We start from the raw sequence: 9,081 nt of genomic DNA, 5'->3' as shown, positions 1-9,081 counted from the left end.
CAAAACTTTGTTATTGCCAGATAGAGCACACATATAGAAAAGTACACTGAGTAGAAACATGCAGCTCAGTAATAATCCCACGTGAAAACCCGTGTAGCTGCCATCCAAGCCGGTGATCTGAAACCTTCCCATGTTTCTTCCTGCTCATTGCCCTCTCTTCTCCAGCAAAAGCAAAGCAAAGCAAAACAAAACGCTATATTAACTTTTATGGCATGAAGTTCCTTGTTTTGTTTTACAGTTTGCCACTCAAGCATGTATCCCTAAGCACCTTCAGTTTTGTTAGGTTTTTGAACTTTATAGAATGAGACCACGCACTGTGTTCTTTTCAGTGTTGTTGGGTTTGTAGATGTAGATCCTTCCTTTTCATTGCTCTGCAGGTTTCCTTTTTTTTTTTTTTTTTTACTATGCCACAATACATATTTCCATTATTCTGTGGATTGGACATTTAGATAACTTCCAGTTTTTGGTGCAAGGGCTGATGTGCCCAGCAGTATTCTTGTATGTGTCTCTTGGTGCACATACGTGTGCATTTCTTTTGGGTATGTAACTAAAATGGTGCAAAAGCATGGGTGAATTCAGCTTGGGTATATATTGTACAACCATTTTTCCAAAATGGTTGTGCAATTTATACCCCACTCAGAGTGTATGAGTGTTCCTGTTGTTCCATATCCCCAACAAAACATAGTATTGTTAGTTTTTTTTTAAATTTTTAAATTCTAGTCATTGAGGTGTGTGTCTAGTGGTATCTCCTTGTGGTTTTAACTAGCATTGCTTAGATGACTGATGAGGTAGGACACATTTTCACATGTTTATTGGCCATTTGGATATCCTCTGTTGTAAGAGCCTGGTCATGTCTATTCTGGCTTTCCTTTTTCTTATAGCTCTGTGCTTTTGGTTAACAGTTCTCTGTTAGTGTTATGTTTGACAGATACCTTCTCCTGATCTATTGTTTTTTTCCCCTTTTGGCGCATTTTGATTAACAGAATTTCTTGTTTTAATGTAGTAAAATCTACCGTGAGGTCCTAAAGACACTCTCCTATATTGTTTTTCATCAAGCTTTATCAGCTTGCCTTCTATCTAGATCTACACTCCTCTGGGAATTGCTTTTGGTGGATCGTATGAGGTAGGCATTAATTGTTTTCCTTAATAAATATCAAGTGGTTATATTGTCATCTCCCTATGACTCTGAAGTACCATTTTCCCACAAAACAAAGATTTCTAAAAGCATGGATCCATGCATGTTCTTTATTTTGTTCTCTTGATTAATTGATCTGTCCTTGAACCAAGGCCATGCTGTTTCAGTTAGTGTAGCTTTATAATAATATCTTGATATCCAGTAGAGGAAGTTTTTCTTCCCTTTATTCTTTAAGACTGTCTTCTCTATTTGCATTTTCAAATACATTTTGGGATTGGAATGGTGGGAAGAATCCTAAAATGGCCCCAAGATCTTGCTTGTGATATTCACACCCTGTACAATCTCCTCTCCTTGACTGTGGTCAATAAAATATGGCAAAGGTGATGGGGGGTCACCCCCATGATTAGGAAATACCTACACACATAACACAGTCTTTAAAAAAATTTTTTTTTTAATTTGTTTTTGATAGAGAGTGCACACATATGAGTGGGGGAGAGACAGAGAGAGCAGAGAGAGAGAGAATCGCAAGCAGGTTCCACACTGTCAGCGCAGAGCCTGACGTGGGCCTTGATCTCATGAACTGTGAGATCATGATTTGAGCTGAAATCAAGAGTTGGATGCTTAATCAACTGAGCCACCCAGGAACCTCTGGTCTTGCTAGCAGAAAGTAGAAAGGCTCTTCTCTTGGCCTTGAAGAAACAACCTGCTATTATATGAACTGACTATAGAGAAAAACATGTGGCAGGAAATTAGGCAGCCTCTAATGAGCTTGGAAGAGAACCCTGATCTCCAGATGAGGACACATCCTGGCCAGTGCTTAGACTGGATCCTTGTGAGACCCTGAACAAAGGCCCAGCTAAGTTGTGCCTGGACTTCTGATTCTCACAGAATGTGAGATAATGAGCATGTGCTTTTTAAAGCCCCTGATTGTGTGGTAACTTGTTTCATGGTGATAGAAAATGAATACAACCAGCTTGTCCAACTTCTAAAACAACAGAAAAACTAACATGGTTGAATTTTTTATTGGGATTGCACTAGATATACATTTTGGGGGAAGATTGACATTTCTAAAAAACGGAATTTCTAATCTATGAACATGAAATATCTCCAGCTTTTGTAAATTTTTATCAACAATGTATCTTAGCTTTTTATATGGAGCTTGTCACCTTTTTGTTAGACTTATTACATTTGATATTTACTTTTATTGAGGTTTGTTGTAAAGGATGTTTATTAATTTTGTTTTATCTTTGTGACTTAGAAATAAAAAAGCAACATTTTTTATCTCGAATGTAGCGACGTTGCTAAATTCATGTGTTCATTTTTACCAATTTGCAGATTCTTTCGGATTTTCTGTATCCACAAGTATGTACTTACTTTCCAACTCATGTGTTTTTTTTCTTTCTTGACTTACTGTCAGTTTTGGAAACAACCTTTTGAAAGCTGGTTCTTCCATCCCATCTTGCTGAGTCGTGGGCCACAATCTTTGATTGCTCTCTGGGCCTCCGTTTCCCAATGGTCATGGCTTAGTAATTCTTCACTATTTTGTTAGCTTTGTGTTTCCTTAGTTTTCATTTTTTAATACACCACCTAGTTTTTCTTGTTGCTGGAGAGACTGTAGAACAAATAATCTATTATACCATTGTCAAAAGTGGAAGTGTCACAATAATTTAAAAAAATGTTTAACATCCTATTGAGGTATAGTTTATATACTGTAGTATCTGGAGATTGTAAGTGTACAATTCCAATGGGTTTTAGTAAATGTGCAGAGTTGTACAAAAATAATCACAAGCCAGGGGGCACCTGCGTGGCTCGGTCGGTTGAGCATCCAACTTCAACTCAGGTCATGATCTCACAGTTTGTGGGTTCGAGCCCCGTGTCAAGCTCTGTGCTGACAGCTCAGAGCCTGGAGGCTGCTTTGGATTCTGTATCTCCCTCTCCCTCTGCCTCTCCCCTGCCCACATTGTCTCTCTCTCTCTCTCTTTCTCTCAAAAATAAAAATAAAACATTAAAAAAATAATCACAATCCAGTTTTAGAACATTTCTATCACACATGACTATTTGCAATCAAATCCTCATCCCCAGCTTTCAGTCCCAGATGACCACTGACACATTATCTAGCACTAGATTTGCATTTTCTATAAGGTCCATTTAAATAGAATCATACAACACGTAGTCTTTTGTGTCTACCATCATCTCACCATAATGATATTGAGGACCCTTCATGTTGTTCCACATAATGATTTGTAGTTTTCAGGGTCCACGTTTTGTAGTAATAGTTTTATAGTTCCAGTGTGCAAATCTTGCACTTCTTTGTTTATTCCTAAGTACTTGTTGTGATACTATTATGAATGAAGGTTTTTAAAAATTTTATTTTGGATTTTTTATTGCTAGTATATAGAAATACAGTTGATTTTGTATATTGATCTTGGATCCTGTGACTTTGGTGAGCTATTTTATTAGTTCTAGTAGCTTTTAATGTTTTCCTGAAAGAGATTTACTCCTTCCTTCCCAATCTATATGCATTTAATTTTTCTTTTCTTGCTTTATTGCATTGGCTAGTCTGCTGCGATGGTGAGTAGAAGTAGCAGTAGACATCTTTGCCTTATTCCAGCTCTTAGGGAGAAATCATGAAGTTTTTCATCATTCATTATGACATCAGCTATAGGTTTTCATAGATGCCTTCATTGGGATTAAGGAAGTTTCCTTCTATTCCTGGTTTATTGACAGTGATTATCATACATGAATGTGGATTTTGTCAAATTGAGGAAATTGGGTTTTTGTTCCTTTACTTTATTAATATTAATTGATTTTCAGATGTTAAACCAATCTTGTCTTCCTGGGATAAATACCACTTGAAACGTTGTATAATAATCCTTTAAAAATGTAGATCAGTTAATCAAGGATTAATTAATATTAATTTCCACCAAGAGCTTTTTGTACTTTTATTAGTAATATTGATCTTTAGTTTTTTTTCTCTTGTGATTTTTTTTCTGACCTTGATATCAGTGTAATACTGGCTTCAAAGAATGAGTTTGAAATGTTTCCTCTTCCTATATTTTCTGCAAGATTTGGTATAGGTTGGTATTGTTTCTTTAATATTGGTAGAATTCATTAATGTAGCCATCTGGGTCCAACCTTTTCCTTGTGAGATATTTAAATTATTAGTTCAATTTTTTACTTGTTATAGTTCTTTTTAGACTTTCTCTTCTTCAGTCAGTTTTGGTAATTTGTGTCTGTCTTAGAAATTTGTTCATTTTATCTAAGTTGCTTAACTTTGTTGGCATAAAGTTGTTCATAGTCTGTCTTGGTAATCCTTTTAACTTTTATAGGTTTGGTAGTTATGAAACATTTTTAATTTTTTGGTAATGTGTGTATTGTCTCTCTTCTAATTGGCCTGTCTTGATAATGGTTTATCAAGTTTGTTAATCTTTTTAAAGAGTCAGCTTTTTATTCCACTGATTTTTTAATGTTTTTCTCTTTTTCCTTTTCCTTGATTTATGCTCTAACATTTACTATTTTCTTTCTTCTTCTTGATTTGGGTTTAATTTGTTCTTCTTTCCTAGTTTCTTAAGGTGGAAACTTGGAGTCTGTATTTGAGTCTTTCTTCTCTTTATTATGAACTTTTAATACTATGAGTTTACCACTGTTTATTACTTGCATTCTACACATTTTCATAGCTTTACTGAAACATAATTGATGTGTAATAAGCTGCACATATTTAAAACATGCAATTTGATATTTTGACATGTGTATAAATATCGAAGAATCACATTCAAGGTAATAAGCGTTTCTGTAACCTTCAAAACTTTAGTGGTTCTTTGTAATCCTTCCACCCACTCTTCCTTGTTGCTTCTGATTTTTCTGTTCTGTTATTCTATTATTTAGAGTGAATTATTGAAATATCCAACTATAATTACTGAATTCTCTATTTCTTCTTTCAATTCTGTCAGGTTTTTCTTCTTGTGTTTGGAGGCTCCATTATTAGATTCATACACATTTACAACTTTTATACCTTCCTGATGTAGTAAACTTTTTATCATTATGAAATGTCTCTTTTTCTCTAGGAACATATCTTGTCTTCAAAGAGATTTTACTTGAATTAACATAGTCACTTTAATTGTATTGTTTACATGCGATATCTTTCTCTATTCTTTTACTTTGACATATTTGTATTTTTGAGTTTAAAGTATGTCTCTTATATGTAGAATATAATAGAATCTTGCTTTAAAAATCCAATCAGAAAATTGCTGCCTTTTGTTTAGAATTTAGCTCTTTCATATTAATATGATTATTGATAAGGTTGGATTTACATCTTCCATTTTGCTATTACTTTTCAATGTCTCATATATATTTTTGTCCCTATTCTATTGCATTATTTTGTGTTAAATTAACATCTTAGTGTATCATTTTTATTCCTCTGTTTAAAAAAATTTTTTTTAATGTTTATTTATTTTAGAGACAGAGAGAAAGAGCACAAGTGGAGGAGGGAAGAGAGAGCCAGAGACATAATCTGAAGCAGGCTCTGAGCTGTCAGCATAGAGCCTGATGTGGAGCTCGAACCCACAAACCGTGGGATCATGACCTGAGCCGAAGTCAGACACTTAACTGACTGAGCCGCCCAGGTGCCCCTCCTCTGTTTTTTTTTTTTTTTTACACTATGTACTTTTTTCAATAGTGGTTGCTCTATGGCTTTAAAATACACGTATTGAGGTATCACAATTTATTTTAGGCTATTTTATTTTAGGCTTCACTGCCCTCTGGCTTCCATTGTTTTGGAGACAAAGTTAGCGGTTACTCATTTTGTTATTCCTCTCTACACGCAGAGTCATTTTACTTTGATACTTTCAAAATTTTTTGTCTTTCAACAGGCTTAATACAGTATATTTATCCTATATTTGTTGTAAGTTTCTTGCATGTGTAGATTGATCTTTTTCATCAAGTTTGGAAACTTTTTGACTTTTGGGGAACTTTTTGGAACTTATTTCTTTGAATATTCTTTTGTCTGTATCTCTCTCTCTTCTCAAGTTTTGAATTCCCATTCTGTGTCTGTTGGCATGCTTGATGTCCTACAAGTCTTTCTGTCTATATTAAAAAATTTCTTTGTTCTTCATGTTGGACAAGTTCTATTTTGCTATTTTCAAGTTTACTGATTTTTTATTCTGCCATCTCAGATGTGATATTGAGCCCATTTGGTGAATATTCATTTGATTATTGTACTTTTCACTATAGAATTTTCTTTCATTTTTATTCTATTATTTAAAAAAGATTTATACTCTCTCTTTTGGTTCTTGGTTTGAGTCATCGTATTTTCCTTTAATTCATCAAAACAAATTTTTATTGAGATGATACTCACATATGTAAAGTTAACTATGATACTCACATATGTAAAATTAACTATTTTAACATATACAATTCATTGGCATTTAGTACACTTACAGTGTTATTACAAAACATTTCATCACTCCAAAAAGAAATTTTGTACCCATTATGTGGTTGCTTCCAACCTAGTCCCTGGTAACCACCAGTCTGTATTATGTTTCTATTAATTTACCTATTCTGGGAATTTCATATAAATGCAATCATATACAATATTTTGTATCTGGTTTCTTTGAGCATAATTTTTTTGAGGTTCATCCATATTATATTTCATTTCTCTTTGTGGCTGAGAGATATTTCATTGTGTATATATATATATATATATATATACACATATATATGTGTGTGTATATATATATATATATATATATATACACATATATATATCTCACAGTTTGTTAGCCATTCATTCATTGATGGACATTTGGGTTGTTTCCACCTTTTTATTATTGTAACTATTATAACTATGACCGTGCATGTCCACATGTTTGTTTGTGTATGTGTTTTCAATTCTTTGGAGTATACTCCTAACAGTGGAAAATGCTGGGTCATATGGTAATTCTAGATGTAGCCTTTTGGGGAATCACCAACGATTTTCCACAGTGGCTGTACCATATTACATTACCATCAACAATGTATGAAGATTCTAATTTCTCTACATCCTTGCCAATTCATCTTAATTTTTATGTGAAATGTGAAGTGTTACCTCATTTTCTGTTGAGCTGTAAGAGTTCTTTATATATTCTGAATGCTAGAATATTATTAGATATATGATTTGCAAATATTTTCTCCCATTTTGTAGGTTGTCTTTTTACTTTCTTCATACTCCCCTTTAATGTACAAAAATATTTAATTTTTATGAAGTCCAATTTACCTATTTTTTTTTCTGAGAGAGCACAAATGCAGCCCCCACTACCCCAAATTATGCAGTCAAGTTTCCCACATTTGGGACAATTATAAGGGTCAGCATATCTGAAGTGCACTGGGTAAGCCTTGCCCTGGGAAAACCACCTTCCTGATCATGGAATCTCCCCTGCCAGGTGGGTGTATCTATTTATTTATTTTTTCTTTTGCTGCTCATGCCTTTGGTGTCTTATCTGAGAATTCAAGGTCATGAAGTTCAAGATCATGAAGATTTCCCCTGTGTTTTCTTCTAAGATTTTTATGGTTTTGCTCTTATTTTTAGGTTGCTGGTCCATTTTTGAGTTAATATTTGCATATGGTGTTAAACAGGTTTTTCCTTTAATTCTTGAAACGTAGTGTTCTTTAATTCTTTGAACATATTTATTATAACAGCTGCTTTGAAGTCTTTGCTAAATCCAAATTCAACATCTGGGCCAACTCATCATTAGTTACAATGATTCTTATTTACTCTGAGTATACTTCATGCTTTCCTATTTTTTGACATGTCTTGTGATCTTTTGATTGAGAACTGGACATTGTAAAAATTTATTGGAGCAACTCTGGATTGGGGTTTTTATCCTGAAGGTTTTTTTCTTTAATAACTTGTCTGAACTTAATTGGTAGAATCTGTCTTCTAAGCATGTGTAGCCAGATGTACCTGCTTAGTTTTTAAATTTTTTTAATGTTTATTCATTTTTTGAGAGAGAGAGAGAGAGAGAGAAGAGAGGCAGAGAGAGAGGGAGACACCGAGTCTGAAGCAGGGTCCAAGCTCTGAGCTGTCAGCACAGAGCCGTATGTGGGGCTCGAACTCATGAACCACAAGATCGTGACCTGAGCCGAAGTCAGATGCTTAACTGACTGAGTCACCCAGGTGCCCCGTTTTTTAAATTCTTATTTTTGTTTTTTAGCTTGGCTTCCCAAGAGTAGCCACTGTATCTGTGTCGATTCGTAGTCAGCCAATGATTAGGAAGATGACCTCACATGTCTTGGGCTCTTCTCTACACCACACTCTGCTGAGTGTTTTGTACTTAGGTCGGGGAGTGTATTTCATGTCTAGGCTGTTTTCAACTTTGTCTTAAGGTTTAGTTTTCATTTCTTCTGCGTTCTCTTGAGTCTTACCTGCGCATGCCAGTGGTTCTTCGGGCAGCCACAGATGTGTGGGTAGCTTATTTGGCTCTTCCAGTACCTTCCTCATTAAATTTTTGGCCATTTCACCCGTCATCTCAAGTGGGGCTGCAACCTTATATGAACAAATCTGTGTTTATTCCCCCATTAATTTCCTTCTGAGTTTGCACTTAAAAATTGTTTTAATGTTTATTTATTTATTTTGAGAGAGAGAGAGAGAGAGAGAGAGAGGAAGAGAGAGAGAGAGGGAGAGAGAGAATCCCAAACAGGATCCACACTGTCAGTGCAGAGCCGGATGCGGGGCTCGAACTCACAAACCGTGAGATCATGACCTGAGCTGAAATCAAGAGTCAGACACTCAGGTCCCGCCTGAGTTTGCACTTTTACTGACTATACACCAGGTACAGGTTTGCCTTCCACTCCAAAACAGGTCAGCCCCCTTTGTCAGAAGGGATGATGGATGATGGTTTTCACAGCCAGCTTTGTCCTGAGAAAATTACAGTGCTGACTGATGTGGGAAGGTGGACGGGGGAAGCCCCAAG

At 35.2% G+C, this 9,081-nt stretch overlaps 1 non-coding gene across 1 annotated transcript; it reads right to left on the bottom strand.

Annotated features, from left to right (window-relative positions):
• Nucleotides 1-7,396: 7,396 nt before the first annotated feature.
• On the bottom strand, nt 7,397-7,559 carry LOC112851452 (U1 spliceosomal RNA). The gene has a single exon (XR_003222772.1). It is a non-coding gene; the product is annotated as a U1 spliceosomal RNA (small nuclear RNA).
• Nucleotides 7,560-9,081: the final 1,522 nt, after the last annotated feature.

This window comes from Puma concolor, chromosome E2 (assembly GCF_028749965.1).
Source record: "Puma concolor isolate L17-30 chromosome E2, mPumCon1.1.hap2, whole genome shotgun sequence".
Classification (NCBI taxonomy): Eukaryota; Metazoa; Chordata; class Mammalia; order Carnivora; family Felidae; genus Puma; species Puma concolor.
This window is presented reverse-complemented; position numbering and strand designations above follow the sequence as displayed.